The sequence below is a fragment of the Telopea speciosissima genome, chromosome 4 (genome assembly GCF_018873765.1).
Source record: "Telopea speciosissima isolate NSW1024214 ecotype Mountain lineage chromosome 4, Tspe_v1, whole genome shotgun sequence".
Lineage (NCBI taxonomy): Eukaryota > Viridiplantae > Streptophyta > Magnoliopsida > Proteales > Proteaceae > Telopea > Telopea speciosissima.
In genome coordinates this window covers 30122582-30145069 of record NC_057919.1, presented here as the reverse complement: position 1 = coordinate 30145069, position 22488 = coordinate 30122582, and the positions used below count along the sequence as shown (strand labels likewise).

The 22488-nt window shown below is 41.0% G+C and overlaps 1 pseudogene; it reads right to left on the bottom strand.

The window, feature by feature from the left end:
• Positions 1-11371: 11371 nt before the first annotated feature.
• Positions 11372-17644, bottom strand: LOC122659177 (annotated as a pseudogene).
• Positions 17645-22488: the final 4844 nt, after the last annotated feature.

Here is a 22488-nt window from a genome sequence, read left to right as displayed (position 1 = left end):
TAAGATGCGCAAGTGGAGGACACATAATTTATAGTGGTTCGGCTAAACCAGCCTACGTCCACTCCTCTCAACCTTGAGAGAATTTTACTAGTCACTTCCTTTTAGTACAGTAAGTGGGAAGAACCCCTTTACAATCTTTTTTCACTAGATAAGAGGATCCCAATCTTTTAAGGATAAGAGGATCCTTGCAAAACCTAAGTACAGTCTAGGCTAAGCAACAATGCTTTATAAACTTAAAAGCATAAACTAATACAAAGAGAATAAAGATAAGAGTTACCTAGGAAAGGAGTGTGATGTATACTCCTTGCAAGTGCCAAATGATGTAAATGAAATGCTAGCACAATGCAGACCTTCTTTAAGACTTGTTGCTTAGAGTAAGTAGAAGTGAAGATCTTTTAAGCTTTGAAGTCAATCTTGATTGATGTAGATGTAGATAAGTAAACTCCAATGATGAGAGCAATCAATCACTTTTCACCTTTCTCAAAAGTTGTATTTTGGATTGTAGTTGATCGGTGAAAAGGTCTGACATGTTCTCTATTTATAGGCTCATTAATGGCCTTTAGAACATGTGCAAAAAGACTCTAACGAATCTATTTTTTACCATTCCGATCGACCTAAAGATTGATCCGGTCGACCGGATCATAGCCATTGGAGAAACTAGCCGTTAAAAACTAGCCGTTGGAGGGTAATAGGGCCATCCGGTTAATGTTCGGTCAATCGGATCATCGTCCCACTTGATCCGGTCGACTGGATCATTTCTGGGAACGTACCCATGAAGCCACTGCCTAATCCGATTGATACATATACTGAAATCCGGTAGACCGGATGCTCAGACCGGATCATAGTCAAGGCATGATTCTGACAGATTAATTGTGGGGATTGGTCCGGAACTTTCTCCAACCAATTTTAACATATTCTAAGGTCATAGGAGGTTCAATTATAACCTCCTAAGGTCTCTATTTGATGCATATGCTTTTTTATTTATTTCATGCAAATGCAATTACAAGTATGTAGTGTGTGTCTAAGTATGTGCACACGAGCATCTTGACTTTCTTTCTTCAAGTGACGTTCTTCAATCTTCAAAAGATCTTTTAAGATCTTCTTTATTTGACAAGCTTCATACGCCTTCGAGATCTTGATCTTCAAGGCTTTGTCTTGAATGTCCTTGCTTCGTATTATGTGTTTTCTACTGCTTTGACTTATTTGCCCTGTTGACATATAGACACATATAAGACCTTGACCACTATGTTTGTTATCATCAAAACACTTAGGGACATAGGGTAGAATTCCCCAATAAGAATCAGGCCACAAATGGCCTAACCCAGGCTGCTTCTAGCATTGCACTCCCAGAAGGCAGCTCAGAAAGGACCATTTTCATAAAAAATGGGTATGGTCCTCCATCCTCAAACCTAACCAAGTAGAGGTCAACCAGGTAGAAGATACGCAGCCCGATTGGTGGACTCCAATTATCCAGTACTTAAGTAACCCCAGGCCCGAGTTCGACAGAAGGATCAAGGACAGGGCCATGGGGTATGTATTAATTGGAGGCGACCTCTACATGAAGGGGAAAGATGACCTTTTAATCAAATGAGTCAGCCTGAATGAGGCCACATTGATTATGGCCAAAGTTCACAAGGGCATATGTAGAGCGCACCAGGCTGGGCTTAAGATGAGATGGTTGATTTGACGCCATGGGTATTACTGGCCGATGGCGGTAACGGACTGCATCAGGTATGCCACAAGGTGTCGGGCATGTTAAGTCCACGGTCCGATGCAACGCTTGCCAATAGTGGAATTTACTCCAGTAGTCAAACCATGGTCATTCAGGGGATGGGCCATGGACTTGATAGAAAAAATCAGCCCCTCAACCACACGAGGGCACTGCTTCATCATTGTGGCTACCGATTACTTTACAAAATGGGTGTAGGCGGTATCGATGAAAGTGGTTCATCAAACGAACATCATCCAGTTTCTCAAGAGTCACATCATTCATAGATTTGGACTCCCAGAGACCATTACTTGGGATAATGGGACCGTTTTCACAGGCGATGAGGTCGTGGCATTCGCAGCCGAATTGGGGATAATGGTTACTCATTCCACTCCGTATTACGCCCAAGGCAATGGGCAGGCCCAGGCGAGTAACAAAATATTGAAGAACTGCCTGGCTAAGGTGGTGGATGATAACCCAAGGAGATGGGCATACATGTTATACGAGGTTTTGTGGGCCTTTCGAACGTCACAACGGACAAGTACAACCACCACACCTTTTGCTCTGACATACGGGCACGACGTCGTGCTTCCTATGGAGATTAGTGTCGGGTCAGCACGAGTAGCGTACCAGTAAGGGCCCACACTAGTAGCCTACAGCGAAGCGATGTTGGCTGAGTTGGATGACCTGGACGAGGAATGTCTGGCAGCTTTTGATAGGATGCAAGTGCAGAAGAGAAAGGTTGTGACGGTCTACAATAGGAGGGTTAGCCCTAAGTAGTTCCAGGAAGGGGACCTCATTTTGAAGGCTACGCATTGCCAATTGGCTCAAGAGACCCTAGGTTTGGTAAGTGGTCCCCAACATGGGAAGGCCCACTCACGGTTTGCCAGGTACTCTGAGGCTGGGCGTACAGACTGAGAGACCTGGATGGGGACATTCAGCTAAGACCCATAAACGGGAGGTTCCTTAAAACCTTCCACCCTACGATCTGGGATCTAGGGTGACTCAGCAGAACTCCAGGTCGGCAAATGGAGTGGCCTGAGTGAGGTCGAATTTGGAGGATCTAGTCTAGAAAACAAAGTGCATTCCCAAAAGAAAGAGAGTACATGACCAAACATGCCAAAAAAAGTAAGGCAGCGGGGAACATGCTCCCAGGCCGTTACAAAAGAAGAGGGCACGTAAGCCTACTCAAAATAGTCTCACTGGAGGGAACCCTGGATGTCACTCCATTGCTTCTCCATGATTGACAGCCGCTCCGTGGCCACGGCTAGGGTGGCTTGGCGGCTTGCTCTCAGCGACCTCTACTTCTTGGCTGCAGCATTGACGGAGTTGGCTTTAAGCGACACGGCCTGCGAACCACGCAGTTTTCCATTAACTTCTAAGGCCAGAGCGGCCCGGTCAGCCCGAAGGGTCCTAAGCTCAGTTTCCAGATGCTGGATGTCATTGTCAATTTGGGCTAATTTTTCCTCTCCTTTTCTCACTCCAGCCAGGAAGTTTTTGACTTTCTCGTCTAGGGCGTCCCCTTCCCTGAGGGCATCCTCCAAAGTCTTGACGTTCTTAAGTGCAAGGGGGGCTGAGGTTATCACGTCAAATATGAACGCGATGGCCCGATCTCGTCACTCCTTAACGTGGACAGGAAGATTGGGAGAGGACAACAACATCCACAATGCTTCTACAATAGCAGTTAGCTTCTCGGCACCAACAACATCACGAAAGGGGGTTTGTAAAAAGGAAGATAGGAGGGACTCGGCATTCGCTATCTAGGCTAGGTTAGGTGCCGCCCTAGAGCTTGAAGGATCATCAGGAACCTTTTCGTCGTCAGAGGAGCCAAGATCAGCCAAGATGGCCTCCAGGCTGACAACCTAAGAAACAGTAATGTGTCAGCTAGCGTAATACGAAGGCACCAGAAAAGAGCATTCAGTCTAAGAAGCATACTGAGGGGATTTCCGTAGGGACAATCTGGCGCAGGATGGTGTCTGGCTCCTGCGCAAAAGGAGAAGGAGTCCTAGACCTAGGGGAGTCAGGCACGTTTTCACCCTCTGACACATCATCACCAGAACCCTCATCCGTCGCAGTCTCACCACTAGAATCCCCACCTCCCGGGGATTTGGAAGAGGACTCGGACTCGTTGGAGCTGGTGATCACTACTTTTGAAGATCTGGAGCGGGCCACCTACTTCAGTCGTATGCTTGACCGGGTATGGTCCTTCATGACCGCAGGAGGAGGAGCCTTTAGAGAGGATGAGACGGCCAACACTTGGTGTGGACAAGAGAAGGCCAAAGGAGTAGCAACAGAAGTACTAGGCCGGGCGCTTTTGGTCTTGCCCTTTTTAGCCATACTTGGAGCAAGGGCCTTAGCCGTGCTAGTTTTCGGAGGGCTAGTGCCCCTGCGTTTCTTGCCTTTTGGGAAGGCATTTTCTTAGACTCAACATTGTCTGATGGTGACCCACGGTCGCTCTGGGCCATTTAAACTACGAGGATAGGCTACGCAGGAGGGTTGGCTACAGTAACAAAGGAAGCCGATCAATCAACCCTTGAGGACGGCACAACAAAAGACGGTGTGAGGGATGCTCCCTTTACCGCTTGGGAACAGTAGACTTTAGTGTAGCCCGGACAGGTGTACCCATGACACCAGTGGCTGAGGACATGGGGAGAGACTGACTACCTTCTCGACGCTCCAGAGGTTGGAGAAGTGAGGAAAAGTATGAGCCCCACTAGGCCATGAATTCTTTAGATGCAGCAGGTTGGGACATGAAGAACTGGAGCTCGAACTGGGACAGAACCAGAGCATTCATGATTGAGGCACGAACAATCTCCGCCACATCTGAATAAACTAATCACTCCAACTCGTAATTGGTGGTTGAATAATAATTGGGGTAGGAAACGGCCTGGCAAAAGCCAAATTGGCATGTATAGTAGTGAGGATTATACATCTCAAAGCCGCACGCATTGTTGCCAGACAGCTCTAGGTTGACGCCGATGTGGAGATCCCGACAGATCAGGAACCGCCCCCACACGACAGGGATAGACATAGGATGATCGATGGCAAAGGAAATCCATTGGGGGATTGCTTCCATGGATCAGAAAGGCACAAAGAATTCTCCCTCTTAATCTGGCTCGACGGAGGAGACGAAACTGTGATACTCCTCTAGGGTTTTTAGATTATGATGGGGGAGAAGAGGTAAAGAGGAAGCCCGCTACGGTCTGCGATGGAAGCGGTGATGGGATGGTGTACAAGTCTCAAAAATAGGCATGGAGCCACATTTATAGGAGCTAGAAAGGACCGCCACCATAGGTGAAGTCAGACTCAACGATGTCGTTGCAGCCCTTGTAAAGGGCAGCCAGGACGAAGGAAGCCAAGTCAAGTGAACGGCCTTGGACCAAGGCATTGGCCAGGCGCAGATAGGTCTTGGAGATTTTGTTCGAGTGGACACAGGCTAAGTAGCGACAAATCTAGAAGAGGAAGAAGGTCGTAAGCTCTAAATCCAAGACTGAACCATGGGATTTCTGGTAATGCTACAAGTAGAAGCTGAAACTCGCAGATTTTGTAAGCTCGAGACCGTGATCAATCTTGGTTCCCTGAGTGTCTGTAAAGTTCGAAGAGGAACCATTGAACTCCTCTCCATCAGCCTTGAGGCCAGTCAGAGCTCCCACATCCAAAAGGATTGGGGTCACCATGCCAAAGTGGAAGTGGAAGGAGTTCGTGGACAGTGACCAGAAGCGACGGGCGGCTTGAAGTAGAGGATAATCAAGGGGGATAGAGATACTCAAAAGTTGGACAATGTGCAAAACACCAAGGTTGGATAGGAGCTCAAAGCAATTATAGACCACACGATCCACCCAGGTCTTCCAATCGGGGAGGTAGTGAAGCTAAAGACGCCCGAAGGATTTCTCCCTGAGTTCGAGGGGGACCCCGTCGGAAGAGGAGTTCCTCCGCCTTGTGCTTAGGGAAGTTCGAGATGCCAGCAGGGAGAGAAGAAAAAATAGAACCGAGCTTGAAAAAAGGAGGCTCAGGGAAGGGGATTTGCGCTTTGATGGAAGAAGGAAGAAGGGAGCACTTTTGCGCTAGGACAGCTTCCATTTCTTGAGCCATCGAGGAAGCATTGGAGTTTTCAGCCATGGCGACACAGGCGGAAAAGGGTTTTCAAGAGCAAGAAGGAGAAGAGCTTGAAGGAGAAGAAAAGCAAGAGATGAGGAACTCCTCAAGGGGCGAAACCTTTAAATAAGAAGAAGATAGGGACTTGAAGCACCAGAAGTCGAACGGTTGGAGTTTTGAAATTCAAAAAGAAAGAAAAATAGGGGTCGCTGGACGTGTTTAATCAATGTGAACTGCTTGAGAAGATGAAGAGGCAGAGGTAGCATGGCGCATGGAGATAGCCAAAAAGGATAGCCGTCTCGGTCTCCTCCCATGGCACAACCTCTTAATGAGTTTAAGTCACGTGGCACCACTCAAAGAGGTTGTGAGGGGCATTGTTTGCTCCTAAAAACCATCGGCCCAGATTAGGCCGGATCAGGGATCCAAGATGGACGGCCAGGCTACAAGCCGTATGGATGTGACCCACTTGGGCACGATCCGATCTCATCGACCCAAAGGCAGAACCACGTGGCAGGTGCTCAAAGAAGACTGGAAGAAGAGGGAAATCGCTCAAGAGATGTGAGAATGTAGGTTGAGGTGGGCCCCACCACGGCCACAGGCGGTTGGTAGTAATACAGGCCTGATGGGAGACATGGCAAGCGCTGATTGAGGCTGGGAAGTATGGGACCAAGAGAAATGGGGTTTTGTGGGGGGCAACCACACAAACTGATAAGCACGAGAGTCTCTCCTACATAAGGAAGACGACTGATATCGAACAGAGGACACTTGACAAAAACCAGAAGCTTTATTTTATTCTTTTGTTGTGTTCTTCATTTCTCTGGATTGAAAGAATGTACGGTCATGTACTAGGAGTGACACAGATGTACTTTTGGGGGTCATGCTCACAGCTGGTATGATCGAAATACACCTAGTTTTCAGTCTTGTTTAAAATTTTTAGTGTTAATTAGCTTAGTCTCTTTCGTTTGCAATTTGTTAGCTTATCTATTTTGCGACCTACGTTGTTGGCTTAACCCAAAAGACCTTAGAGGTACTCAGGCAAGAGGGACCAACTTCCTGGTTAGAAGTTAGAACAGACCGTACCAGCCTCGTTTGAACCTGCGCAAAGGTTTTCGCATGCCCACGCTATTTTCACCACGTGCATGTGCCCCTATGTGTGAGTGTTACGATTTTTTCTCCAACAAATACTATTACATCCGCGCCCAAATTTACTATTAAATAATAATTTCTCTCTCCTATGACGTTTAGATTCTGCTACCTTGTACGCTAGTGAACTATTTTCACTTGTGATCAAACCTAATCACAAGATTGTTGACCAGTTCACGGGCCTGCCTGTGGAGGAGAGGTTCCTTAACCGGCAGTGGGGAAGATTTATCGATGGTGATTTCGTCGATCATCCTCCTAGCACGAGTCCTCGGAGTGAAGGGCATCGAAAGGCGTTTCTTGTGTCCCCACACCTAGACACCTCCTTCAGTGATGAGCTTAGCATCGCGATCGGGAAACTCTTTGGGATCACGAGGGACACGTCGTGACGGTCGAGGGGGTAAGATACTACCTTGTGGATGTTATTGTACTCTTCCCTAGTTGACCTTGAAGTGTGGGCCAAAGCCCGACCAATTTTCCTTAAGCTTCTGCCCTTATAGCAGCAATGGACGCACGAGCGGACTCACCAGCACTGTATTCGTCCATTAGTCCGCCCGTGCTGTCTCAGGCCTTTGTGTGTTTTCCTTGTGTGGGACCCACACCCCGTGCCCCGGGCACTCAACCTAGTCACCTAGACGAGGTTGGCCTCATCCTTGATCTCCTTGGCTTGTGGGTGGCCATAAAGGTAGACCCATTTGCTTAATAGACCTCTTAAATGCGTTTTGACTCATAATGCCCATGGCATATAGGCCCTAAGTGGGATATGATTTAAGACTAAAGCTTAGTCTTCAAGTCTCGTTACTTTCTTCACCTACCCAAAATGTGGGAGGCTTGGAGCATTGAAGGCTTTGGTGGAGGAGAGCTTGGAGGGGCTGTGGAGGTGGAGAATCATCCATAAATCCAAACTTGAGGTAAGTGACCTCACCTTCCTCCCTCTCTTTTCCATTTATGAGTCTGGAGAATCCCTTGGGATCGATTCCAATCTTGGGGGTTCTCTTGGAAACCTATTAAACCTCATTGAATTCCCCCTTTGAGACCTTTTTGCCTTCCCTTAATGCCTTTATGGATTTGACAACCCAAATGTTGTTCAAGCATTGTAGACCTAGTTAGGTTTGGGGAAAACCTTGGAGATGGATCCAAATCCCTTGAATCCCCTAATTTCTTATAGGTATTATGTATTTTGGACCTCCAACGAAGGTTTGGACTCACCTCCTTAACCCTAGGATCTTTTATGGATCCATGAATGAAGGGTTGGAGGTGATGATCTTCGCAGCTTTCAAAGGTATGGCGACGAACGAACAATCGGACGCACTGTCGTGTATCCGCCCGTTAGTCTGTTCAGCCTAACCTAGTTGTTTAATCTGGGCGGAGCCACGAGCGGACCCACTTAGGTGAATCCGCCCGTAGCTCAGGTCGCTCTTGGGTGTGTCTCAGAGTTTGGATGGATGCACGAGCGGATTCATGTTCCACATCTGCCTGTGAGTCCGTTCCATGTATTTTCTGGGTATGGCATGGATGGATCCACGATCGGACTCATCTGGCTGACTCCGTTCCTTCATCTGCCCCTACTATCTTGACCCAAAGTTCAATTAAACTATTGGGACCCTTTGTGGGATCCACCTATACCCTTCTAACACTGTTCTCATGCATCCTCAGACCTTAGAATCTAAACGGGAGTGCGTGTACTAGAACAAACCTTACTGAACACACTGAACGACAAGCAAACAAATGGTGAGTGGGCTTTGGGTGATGTTTGGGCTTGATATATACATATAGAAGTATAACTATATAGATTATACGATGGTTTATGTGCTTGCATTCATTTTTGCTATGTTGCATCCTTGCATATAAAACCATGTTGGATACCAATGGATGAAATATGGATATGTTGTTATACTTTGTTATAATAAGTTACGGTGCCGGGTATGCCGGTGCCGGAACCCCAAAATTTGTATTATTATAATCATTGTTTGCCATCCTGGTCTGTATGCGCCATACAGTGCTGGTACCTGGGTACTAGATGGAATGGGACGTTAATGCACTTGAAATACCTCTCGGGATGATAGGACTTGCATGTAGTATATCTGTGGGTAGGAGTTATGATCCCTTATGCTACGACCCTTGCCAACAAGGGTTTATGTGTTGGATAGTCTGAGCACCTAATGTCTGTAGAGGTGGGAGAAGCCAGGTCAGGGGTAGTGACGGCTATTGGGGTCTGCCACTGGGTGGTCTATGGCTTCTACAGGCGTAGGCTCCCTCGTGATAATTGAGGTTTCACTGGGGCGATAGGATAAGTGACCCTCAGTGTCTCCCGAGTTATCACAATAGCATATACCATGACTTAGACTGTTTGTTAGGGGGAAAATATATTTAACATTTCATGAATCATGAACTATGTGTGATTGTGTGTATGTGCACTCCCCTTTCCCCTCACTGGCTCAGTGGAGCTAACCCCCTGTGTACACAACTTTGTAGATTTGATGCAGGTGATGGATACTTGGCTGGTTTACAGGGACAGTCAGTAGAGTATGATGGTATTGGTGCAGAGGAGCCTGAGTACATGTCTGAGGAACACGGCGATGGTTGCCCCTGTGATGATTGTGCTTACGGGCACTGATATTGTTGGGGTTTGTCCCCACTTTTGTTCTTTTGGGGCTTTGTGCCCGTTATAAACACTTTTGTAATAACTTATTAATATTCTAAGTAGTTATTTCATGGTCAGCCGATGGTAAACACTAATTATTACGTCATCATTTAGTCAGCTGAACATACTGTAACTGCTTATATAAATATTGCTTATGCTTATGAGAACTCTGATAATGAATGGAATATCTATTTCTTTTTACTCAAATGTAATTTATTTGGGTGGGTCCTTGGGTGATGACTATGCTTTGGGACACTGTGTCATTGATCCTGGTAGGAATTCGGTTGACGTGGATCATCCTAATCACCCTCTTGACTGGGCTTACGGCATAAGCTAGGGATAGGGGCGTGACAGATACGGTTTTTCAATAAAATATATTTAATTTTTTTTTTGGTTGAAGAAGAAAACAATAATATAGAAACTAATAGATATTAAATATATCTGTTACATATTATATAAAACTTATGAACTCAAATAATAAATGAGAAATGTAAAATATCTAGCCAAAAGGAAAAAACGACAAGGATTTTCTTATCAAGTTATTGGACATCTTTATCTATTTTTTACTATAATCCTCCTTTTTCTTTAGTTTTAGGGATAGAGAAATATAGTAGATTGGTAGATTTTTTTTTTCAAAGGCAACAGTAGATGGATCCACATCCTCTACTTCCAAAGCTGTACTTCCATCCTACTTCCGTGAACTCCTACCATGCCACCTGGCCTGACAACCATTCAACGGTTGTTATTTAAAGAATTCAAATTATTTTGAAATCCAGATGAGATCTATTTGAACCACCTTCAACCCCAAACCAACCCCATCAGACCGGTTCAAAACAAACCAAACCAAACTTATTTCCCTCAAACTAAACCCATTTCACTCATCTGCTAGGGTTTCAAATCGAACAAAAATTCCCAACAGAACCTCTCTCGAATCCCTCCCTCTCTCACTCATCCCTCTCACAACTCCTCAGTGGCGACAGCGACATCCCACTACAAGAAATTTGATTTTTGGGGACGATAAAAAACCATCGCTAAAAATAGATTTCCATCGCTAAAAATATTGACGATGGTAAATTTAACCGTCGCTAGTCCGTCGGCTAAACTGGCGTCGGGGAAAATCACGACGGTAAAACTGCTACCGTCTAGCAAAATGATATTTCACGACGAATTTTTTTTTTCGTCGCTAAAAATACTTTTATGGCGACGTATTATATTACCGTCGCTAAAAATACATTTATGGCGACATTTTGTGTTTCCGTCAGTATAAATATATTTTTTGCGACGGTATTTGTTTCCGTCGCTAAATATATATATTTCACGATGGTTTTATTCGTCACGATAAATTTACATATTAGACGACGAACATTTAAATAACCGTCGGGGAAATTGGATTTTTAGCGATGGTAATCTGTTTACCGTCGCCAAAAAGTCTTTTTTTTTTTTCTCCCATTTATATGGTATTCATTTTTTGTAATTAGAAAGGAAAATTTTCACCTGTAATTTACATCCATATATAATATTCATTCCATAAAAGAAAAATATTAACTATAAAATCCATATAAACTCAAAAGGATTAATGCATTGCTTTCCATTAACACAAAAAACTCAAAAGGATTCCTTTAAAATTCACTTTCAATCAACTCTCCATCAATGTTGTTAACCAAAACACCAACAAAAAAATAAAAACCCAAAGAGAAAAAGTCATAATTAATCTAGTCCTCCTTGCTCTCCAAAGAAACATCATCACCATTGCTCTCCAAATTGTAGATCAGGATCATCATAATCTAGTCCTCCTTCCAATTTCCATCCTTTCGAATCTCATAGCTTCTTACTTCATTGCACCTGAAGGAAACAAATTAGACATAAGTTAAAATCCTTTAAAAGACTAAAAAGAAACAAAAAGGGATCATGTTGACAAGTCATCATCTTGACACTAAGAAGTGGCAAACCATATCCAACCTGCCAAGTCATCATCTTGCCAAACCAAACTACCATTTTTAATCACTAACACCACATTTAATTAAATATAGGTTGTCATCCCGACATCAATTCTATAAATTTCAAACAACATGACCAAAAAAATGAAAAAAAAAGGAATCATGATATATATATATTCCAACAATAAAAGGAAAACAAACACTTCTGTACAAGTGCGAAAACCTACTTACCAAGGAAGACTCCGACAGCTGAGACAGTTATTGCATCCCATTCAAAACCTAGTGTCTATCTCTCTCTCCCTTAAAACAAGGGGACAGAGCTATCTTTTCATATGGAGAGGAGAGAGAGAAACTCCTGGGAGTGCTAGTGTAAGCCACACTCTCGAACAGAGTTCTGTTTCCCTAAAACACGTAAATAGCTATTGCAAAAATGCTCAAAAGAATGTCTTCCTTCCTTTCTTTAACATTTTTGCACTTAATTTCTCTCTCTCTTCTTCAATATATATGTTTTTTTTTCAAGTAGTCCTCTACCTCCTCCACCTAGCCACCATGGACAAGAAAGGACAGCCAAAGGCTGGAAAACCACCTCTCCACCTTTCAAAGTTATTTCATATTGAAAATAGTTGTTTGTTTTGCCACAAAGAACTAGAACAGACTTGATATAAATTCCTAACTTATGAGCTACATTTGGGATTAAGAATAGAATTTGTATCTTCTTAAGTATTACAACAAATCTGTGGCTTTTTGGAGCTTTTTATTCAAAAGACTTGTACATCTTGCTTCAAGAGGTAAGTTTCATTTCTCAGCTACTTTACCGACTAAAAGAAGAAAAAAAAAATGCAAAAATAAAGAGCAAAGAACATTTATGGCCAAATAGAACCTGCATTGATCGAAATGAAGGTCAGAGATTCTGATAATTAAAAATATAATAAGCAAGGCCTCAGATTATTATACAAGATTTGATGATAATAGGAGACAATATATAGTTAACTTGAAGTATAATCTCATTCTAATGACATGAGTTGAAGCATATGCCACCACAGAGCCCCAAACCAGAGAAACTTATTCAAAACCCTTGATGAATGAATCTAAAAATGAGATTTTTGTGATAGAAAATGCCAGCATAAATAAATTCATGAATATATAAATATTCCAGGAACAGATCAGCGATACTAGTCAAGTTGCATCAGAACTTGTTGGTCTGAAAGAAAGTTCTAAGATGATACAGGAGTAAACATTTAACCTTCTTTCTGACCAAACTCTACCAACTCAACTCAAGACTTGCAGTAGTCAATGTGATCTCCAATGGAAAAACTCTCCACAGTTTTCCAAGGAGCCTCTACTCTTGGAAACTGGGAAGCCAAGCACCAAAAAATGGCAAGAATATACAACCAGCTAAATATTTTGGGAGACAATGATTAAAAGCGGTCCCAAAGAAATAGTATAGAATATTCAAGTGGAGGTTAGACAATACAGAGTTCTTAATGTATGAGTGTAGATGACATAAAGAATAAATTGCTGTTTTACATCAGCAGAGACCTTCACACGAGAGACCCTGCGAAAAACCAAAACCCTCATTTACGAACAAAGAAATTAAGACATACTAAGTTGACAACATTCCACCAAAAATTATCAATACAATTGTCGAGCACCTTCCTCCCACCAGATGCTGATTCTCTGATGAAAAGGAAAATCATATACACTGTATACCTGAAACCCTCCCTGCTTCGGCCTAAAAAGAGATCCATATATGGGGTTCCTAAACCAATATACTCCGTCGAGACTAAGCCAACCTGAGAAAAAGAATGGGAAATTACCTCCCAAACAAATGATGACTATAACCTGGGACTAAAAGAACAAGATAACAATATAGGGGGTGGGGGTGGGGAGGGAAAAACCCCAATGGGAGTGCAAGCTCTTCTGCCATCGAAAAGCCAGACCGACTAGAGGATACTTTGCCCCACATGCATTGAAGCATGTGGGAGAACCATACAAATGACAGAGTTCCCCATTCTTTTAAGCTAATTGTCATTCCATTTAGTGACCCAAGGCACATTCAGGCCCAAACACTTCAAACCTGAAACACCTTTTGTGGGTTGTGTACGTAGTTGGTGCATTTGCCATGAAACCAAGGGATTGTGCAATGGCACCTAACCCTTTAAAGTCATCAGGTGTGGTTTGGTTTTCTCAAGTAAAGGATGCCATTGATGCAATTCTCTCATCAAATAAAGGCAGAAATTCAAGCTCAAGCTCAAAATAAGAGATCCATGTTAGAAGATAAACCAAGCAGAAGAAGAAGAAGAAGAAGAAGAAGAAGAAGTCAAAGACAACAAATAAAAAAAAGGAAGGTTCTAGGGCCAACATCACAGGCAAAAAAAATCTTATTTGCTTTGGACTTTTAGTAAAAAAGGGTTCTGAATGGTTGTAATCTTTATTTCTCAGCTGTTCTAGTCTTTTTCCTCTGAACTTCTATAATTGTGTAGTAGCACATTATGAATCAAGTATAAGGTGATGAAGAAAAGGGAAATGGAAGAGAGGGTTACTGAGAAAAGGAAGGGGGGGGGAGATAAAAGGCGATGCAATGGAAAGAGGGTTACTGAGAAAAGGAAGGAGAAGAAAAAGGAATGGAGAATAGGGAAAAGAATAGGAGGATTGTCTTCAGGTTAGGTGAGTGTCAGGACCCACTTCTCATTAATGGCCGACTATGGAAATTTCTATCTGTTCTCATAACACCCACAAGGCCACAACATGGAACCTTCTCTCTCTCTTCATGAACCAAATAAAATCCTTCCTCTTTTAGCTAAAAAAGAGTTGGGGAGGATGACAAAACCATAAAAACAAGTAGGAAGCAATAAATTTTGATAGAGAACAGTTATATACGTCCCATTAAATTTCCGCCAAAGCTGGTGCCAAATGTTGTCTAATTCTCTCAAACGCATCTTTACAAATGCCAAAAGGGATCGACAGCAGGCCCCCCACCTATTGAGCAATTGGTAACCAACGTCCACCCCTCACCCCCTTTTCCTCTGTACGCAGTCTTACTCTAGATGAGTCTTATGTTGATCTAAAAAAGTCTATTCATTTTAGGAGTTTCAGTTTTTAAAAGTTTTTTTCCTTTAAGAAATAGAGAGTAGTTAAGAGCCCTAGAATAGTCAGGAAGTTCCTACTTTTTCTTTTTAATCAATTCTGAATACCTCATTGACATCTTTGTCTGCCATTCTATTTTAAAGCTCGACCTTCACCATTGTGCTCCATTCCAAGGGTGCAGCCAATGGCCTTAAATCAAGGAGGAAGCAAAGCAACCAAGAGCAAACAGGTTAGAAGGCGCTTTAAATTTGAATTGGAAGTCGGGTCCCAAGCGAGGTAAAAGGAACAGAGCAGATATGTGGATCTAGGAATTCAATTGAGCAACCCAGTGACCGTCTCATGGTTGATAAACGAATGCAGACCAAGATGAAAACTGACCACTCAGAAATGTGGGATCTAAGAAGGTCCACCTCACCATCCAAAAAACATAACAAGATTGACACACAAGAGGTTCTGTAATGTCCATATTTTCTAATTCTTGCTGCCTATATTACTTGTATATCTCTTATTCCAAGTTGTTGGAGTTTTCTAAAGCTGTTCTCTTGATCTTAGTGCATAATTTTGAATAGAACTGTTTTAGCAAATTCCTAGTTCTGTTTTATAGACGCCATGATTCCTATGACCCATAATTCATGTATGATATTCTTACAGTCAACTTTCCATGAAATGTTTAACCAAATATCAAGAGAAATCCTTGAATTTTTGCTTGGATTTGTGTTTCTAATATTCATGATTGAGTCTTGGAAACAAATACAGAAGTAATCATTGTTTTGATTTTTGATTTTTTTTATTTTTTTCCAAATATCTTCTAATTCAACCTTCTCAAAGAGGGTCCGCTTATTAAATTCGATCTGGTTTCTTTACTTTATCTTTTTATTTATACATTCTATTTGTTCATTTACTTACTGATCTAATTGTTTATTTTCGGCTAAACCACAAGTTTATTTACCATTTGAGTCTGCACTTTCCCTTCTTTAGAATAGATCTGGAAGAAATTTTCTTTTGATAATCACCAAATGTGAATAAAATATATTTTGTTGACTGGAAAATTTAGAGATTCTTCTTCTTTTTTTTTTTTTTTTAAATTCCTTTTTTGCATTAGATTTAATCTTTTCTTTTTTTTATTTATTCTTGTAGTGCCCTTGACTCAAAGGTATCTCTCTCTCTCCAAACACATCTCCAGTGCCAGAAACAAAACCTTTCACTCCTAAGGAAGAAGCAGACAATCTCACCTGTTGTGCTGATTGTATCTCCAATTTTGAAAAAGAGGCAGCCATATTCACATCAGGCCAGCAAAACCCATCTTCCTCTCTTCTTAGCTCTTGCAATTCCAAAGACATGGTCAAGGGTCCAACCAACTTGCCTTACTGGTTGCAGCCATATAAAGCTGACACCCATCACAAGGTAAAGAGATGTTGATGATGATGTTTTAAAGAAGAAAATGAAAGAAGAAGAGTAGAATGGGCAGAACAAGTTGAAGGAGACAAAATATAAGAAGCATTGCAGAAGAGATGGAGACTGGGAGCTGCTGCCCTGTCGCATCAGGGCTGGAGGTCATGTGAAACCAAGTGAAGCTTGGACCATTCGTGACATTAAATGCTTGACCTTTAGTAGATGAGATATTTTCATTTGTTGATGCCCAAATATGTTGTTCAGCAACAAGCCTTGCATCTGCACCATCAATATAAACTTCTTCCCAACACTCTTTTGAACCTCCAAATAAGAAGGGAAAGTTAAGATATTTACATATTGAAGCATAGACACAAAGCCCACCTATGAAGTTATAATAAGGTCTATTAGAAATCCCAACAAGCAATCCTGGTCTGTGAACTGACCAAGCCACCTTCCCTTAAAGTTTCTCCATCAACAAATCCTCAAGAATGTAGTAGAAGATGTGACCTTGATCAATTCTTGGGCTATCTTCATAGTAAAGAATTGGTTTACTATTAGAAGGGCTAGTAAGAGAGAGATAGTGCTTACCTCCAGTTTGAAGAGAGACATGTTTCAATGCTTTGGCTTTAGGGAGAATAGCATTCAAAGCATTGAACATCATAGCTTTGTTCTGTTCACAACACTCAGGGGAATCCAATGGGTATTGGCTTGCCCAAGTGATCCAATACACATGAGTTACATCTTCAAGCAAAGAGACCTTCTCTGTAGTTTGAATTGGGTCTAAGAGGTCACATGAGATGAACTGATAGTTAGAACTTGGAATTTGGAGTTCATCAGCTTTACAAGCTATGCCATACACCTTCCATCCAACTCTAGCTGCTAAGGTCCTTGCAAGCTCCTCACCAATTTGTTTGATATTTAACAGTATATAATAGTAGTTGCAGTGTGAGATGAAAGAAGATTTGTGACTCTTGTAAAAGCTATCTTCACATCTTTAATTTTTTAACTAGGCTCACACAATCACTGTGATTTTGGGGCATATGGTCCATTCAAAGTAAGGCCTCTCCATTAGATGGCATGGATAAAAAACATAAATTTTCTGTCCAAATGCTGGTAGCAGACTATAATTTTAGTATTCAGATAAGTTCTAAAAAAACCTTAAGCATTCATGATAGAGATCAGGTATATAAGACAATAACTTTAATAGATGAAATTAGTATGGTCCATTCAATAGGGAGGCTATCTAAGCTTAGATGGCCTAAAGCAAAGCATGATAAGCCGTAAGCGGGACAAGTTAACTGTTAGTAGATGAATATATGATACAACTGTTTCCGTCCTGAATCATATTGCTGTAACCAATTCACTGCCAATATAAGAAATATTTTTTTATGATAAAATTACCTTTCCTCTCTTTTGTTCAAAGACGTTGATGTCTGAGCATGTGTGGTGAGTTGCTGCACTTATTTCAAAGCTTGCATTAGGAATGAGAATGATTATATCAGCATCAGATCCAGCAAGTATCGCTCCCTTTCTTGGATATATGTTAAAAAATCGAGCACTACATCAAGTTTTCAGAAGTTATACTTTGCGAAGGAAGTTACAAAAATAAAAATCAAATTCCTGCAAAACCATCTCTGCCATTCACCCTAATAGACCAGAGCTAATCTACCCAATTCTTAGACACAAGTAAGAATTAAACTCAAATCAACCATAAATAGAGAGAGAGAGAGAAAGAGACAAACCTCTGTTTTGACCGTAGCAACTGCTCAAAGTGGGGAGCCAGACAGTAGAGAAGGGAGTGGGAGAAGGGTTGCAGAGATGGGGGAGGCGATAGTACTAGTAGAGAAGGGGGTTGGGGTTAGGGAATCAAGGATGTGTGAGTCCGATTGGGGCTTTATGAGAGGTGTGAGTCCGATTGAGGGTTAGGTTTCACCATTAGAGAGGATTTCAGAGGTGAAATTGTTGCTGGCAGGTTTGAGGTCTGAAGAGATTGATTTGATCACTGAACTCCGTCTTCTCCGTCGGGCGAGAATGGGATAGAGATGGTCGGGTAGAGAGGAGAAGAGAGAGAGAGAGACGTTTCAATTGCAAAGAACACAGCGGGAAGCTGAAAAGAAAGGGAACCTGCAAAAATTTTAAGATAATATGGTATATTCTACGACAGTAAATGCAGTACTGTCATTAAATATATGTATTTTCCGCGACGACAACCGAAAAACCATCGTTAAATATATACGTTCGGCGACGGTAATATTTATAGTATCGTTAATATTCAATTATTCACGATAGTAATAATTATACTGTCGTTAAAATTATATTTTCCACGACGGTAGTAATATACTGTCGTGATAAATATTTAATCTTCGACGAAACTTTGTCACCGTCGCCCAAATTATATTTTCAACAGCAGACATATGAATACCGTCATTGAAAATCCATTTTTCATGACGCAAATAGATAATCTGTCGCCAAATTAGATTTTTCACGACGGTTATAAAGTGACCGTCGCAAAAAATAATATTTTGCTACGATACTACAATAACCGTCGTTGAAAACAATATTTATCTACGGAAGATATTTTGTATCGTCGGGAAAAATCGTATTTCTTGTAGTGTCCCTCTCTCACCCTGCTGCTGCTGCTGCTTTTCGGTGTACTCGTCCTAACCTAAATCTCGATCTCCTCTCTCACTCACCCTAGAAATACTCTCTCGCGCCTCCCTCATGCTCTCTGTGTTCCAGATGACCCTTCTGCTCTTTACAAACCCTAAGCGAGAAAACTAGTTGCAGTAGATTTCCCATCTTCTTGTTTGATCGGATTCTCTTTCCCTATTTCCCTCCCATTTCACAAACCCTAAGCAAGAAAACCAGTTGTAGCAGAGAGGGAGGAGAAGGAGAATGTTTGAGTCTGTTTTGAGTTTTGAGTTTTCTCGTTTTCCCTTCGCAGAGAAGGAGAAGGAAATTGTTTACGTATGTTTTCTTGAGTTCATTCATAGAGATCGATTATTGAGTAGGGTGTTTTTGCTTTTGCTAGTTCTTTTCCATTTTCACATTTTCCTAGACCATCAGGTTTGACAAGAAAAATGAGATCGATTATTGAGCTATAATGTACAATGGCTAGACTTGAGTATCGATTATATCTACACTTCATGCATCCAAACATTTTGGGGTTATGCAAATACGCCAACAGAATCTACCTCACAAGCTGATCAATTTTTTATTTAGGTCAGAAAACTCATTTTTAAGGAGATTCATGGGTAATTTTGTCCGATACAGCCAATCCATGTTGATACCGTATTGGTATTGCATTGGTTTTGCAGGTTACCGAAACCCGTTCCGATACGGTGCACTAAAACCATGGAATAGATCAACTCTCTTCAAAGAACCCCAATTCTTTTCTCTCTTCTTCTTTTTATTCAATTTACCTTTCCATGTTTTTTATTTTTTAATAACCTACAACGCGATTCTCTAGTCATCACTCTTCTTCTCCCTCTTCATATTCGCAAAAGCAAAAGGCAACCCTCCCTTTCCATTACAGTTGATCTCTACACGACCATCTTCATCTCTCCTCAACCTCATAGTCATGGGATAGAACGGCACAAGATCAATCATAGGATTGTCTCTGCCTTCTTGTCAATAAAAAATTAATTAAATAGAAAATTTGAAGAAAAAACAAAAAAAAAAACCAAATGGAGTAAAAAATGGGAGAGAGAAGAAGCAGGTGGATGCTTTCAGTTTTTACTATTTTAATGACAAGCAATAGTAAAAAAAATAGAAGAATGGTAGCTTAAATTGATTAGCAGGTTACTAGGTGAAAAGGAAGGGTAATTTGGGTATTTAAAAATATGAGGGTAGAAGGAGATGTAAAAGTTTAAAAGCAGGGTAGTAACAGAAAAAAAAGTTTAAGGTAGGGTACTTTTAGTAAATATAGGCTATTTGTAGGGTAGTGATAGTAATTGCCCCAACTTTTAAACCACGATGGGAAAAATAGGAGGGAAGGGGGGCGCAATTTTCTCTACCTTTTTTTTTTTAATATTTTTTTATTGTTTCTCTCACTTTTTTTTGTGATCGGGTTCCCTTCCACCAACTGTGAATGAGATTCTTCTACCAAAAAAAAAATTGTGAATGAGATCCCATTCACCGCTGGGAGAGGGCAGGAATAAGTATTGGGAGGGTATTTTGGAACATACTAAATCCCTAGGAGGGGTTGGTGAACCCTAGGATGGTGGCTCACCCATCCTCTTTTTTATTTTAATTTTTTTTAAATATGTTTCTATTGTTTTCTATTCCAACAATTAAGATATACTTCTCTTGGATTCGATGCTATAACTTTGTTTTTATTTTTTGTAGGGGATAATAACCGCTTTGATTTCTACTCCTACACTTTAGGTGCACTTTCATCGGATTTCACAGTTTTTAAAACAGTTAAATGAGTTTGGGGCAATTTTGGAAGTTCTCTTTTATTTTATTCTAGTGTGGCATGAGTACTAACCAACTTTGGGGATTAAGTAAATCTTTTTACAGTAGAAACTAGTGGATGTAAAACAAATTTGAAACCTACTTATCTTGTAATTCCCGTTCTTATCTAGTGGATCTAAGTAATTTTTCCTATTACATATCATCTTCTTTTTTCCCCCTTTGCTATGCGAATAAAATTTATTGCAATTTTTTAATGAAATATTTTCTGTTTAGGCAAGGGATCATTGGTTTATCAGACCACAATGACTGGGCATTTCAAAGAAAAAAATAGATGTTTGAGGGTATTTCAGACACTAATAAGGTCGGTAGTAATTATTCAATTTACATGGTCTATGGCTCCAAACCACAGATTCTCTTACTTGCATAACCAGCATACTTCTATCCAATTAATTGTCTGTTGTAAATAAAATATTTTGAATCAAAAAAATTAATTTTTTAGAGAAATAGTTTTCAATTTAACACAATTAGAAAGGTCTACCAATATGACCCAAATAGCTATCTTGTAGCATTTTTTTGAGGTATCCAAAAATTGTGGATGGTGCATGATTGCCCAAATGTCTCCTAATTTTCTAGTTTAGTTGTAGAGCCGACCACATGGAAAATAAAGCCTTGCAAATCCATTAGAAAGTTTTACTTTTGATTTTTTATTTGTTTGGAGGAGGGTTTGCTATATTGCGAGTATGAGAAGGAATCTAATTTGCAAACCACTCCAGTGGCTGTCTTGAAAAGGGTATCATTCATATGGGACCCACACATTCAGAATAGAAAATGAAAAACAATAATAAAAAATCCATAAAATTGAATATTTATCCCCTCCAATTGTGACACCCTCCAATTCCCTCCAATCCCTCACATGGGAATGAAATGACCACTTACCCACTGCCTTGGGAAGTGTGTCCAGGCAATGGGTAAGTGGTCATTTCAACTCCAATGTGAGGGATTGGAGGGGAATTGGAGGGCGTCAGAATTGGAGGTGATAATGGTCCCATAAAATTACACTTGACAGTATAACAAATTTTTTTTTCTTTTTTCTTTTTATCAAAATTAAAAATTTGAAAATTGGGAACAGTTTCTCTTTACCTACGATGAAGAGATTCCCGACCCTACGATCAACGGATGAAAATTAAAGGGGGAAGGGAGGTTGTTTCATTATGTTTCTTCAAGAAACTTTTTCCTTTGAAAGTAGAGAAAAAAATACCAATGCATAACTCTTGTATGACTAAGTTTGGCTTTAAATTTTTTTTGCTAAATCCATATTATATCCTCTCTATCCTCCAGCTAGAATTGTCAAACCAGTCTTATATTTGACACAACTTGAATAGGTAGGCCCCAAAGGAAATGTTTCTTAGAAGTTTCTTCATTGCATCAAAATAATGATTGATATAGTTATTTAAGAAATAATCTTATAGTCAAAGACTAATTGAGAGGAAGATACGAAGATTTTCTTTGTTTTCTTTAAATTTTGTTTAAAGAAAAGGAAGTTTCAAGGAATCTACACCAAAAGAAAAGTCAATAAGGTGGAGATCACATAATTGTCAACTCTTTTAACCCCGCCAAAAAATATTTTTCATATCCAAATAAAAACAAATGCTAGCCATTCTTGAACCCAATATATGGAAAGTCCCCCCAACTTTGGTTGGATCATTTGGGTTCCAGTTGAGGCTGAACAAAGTGATTGGATCTTATTGCTTAAACCCAGTCATAAGATGGTCGTGGTTCTTTGATTCATGATTCTAAGGGTCATTTTTTTGGCATCTGGTGTAAGGGTAGTTTGGGTTCATCGGCTTCTTTGTTTGAAGTTGAGGCTATCTGTTACGTCCTGCTTTTCGGGTGTAGCTTGGATATTATCCACCTGATAATTCTCTCGGATTGTCGTCCTATGGTGCTGGCCCTTCGGCAATTCTCGTCTCCTTTAAACTGGGCCACCATGGCCGTTGTAGAAGATGTTTTAGTTGTCTCATTCTTTTACCTATGTTTCCTTTGCTTTAGTTTCTCGTTCTGTTGTACAT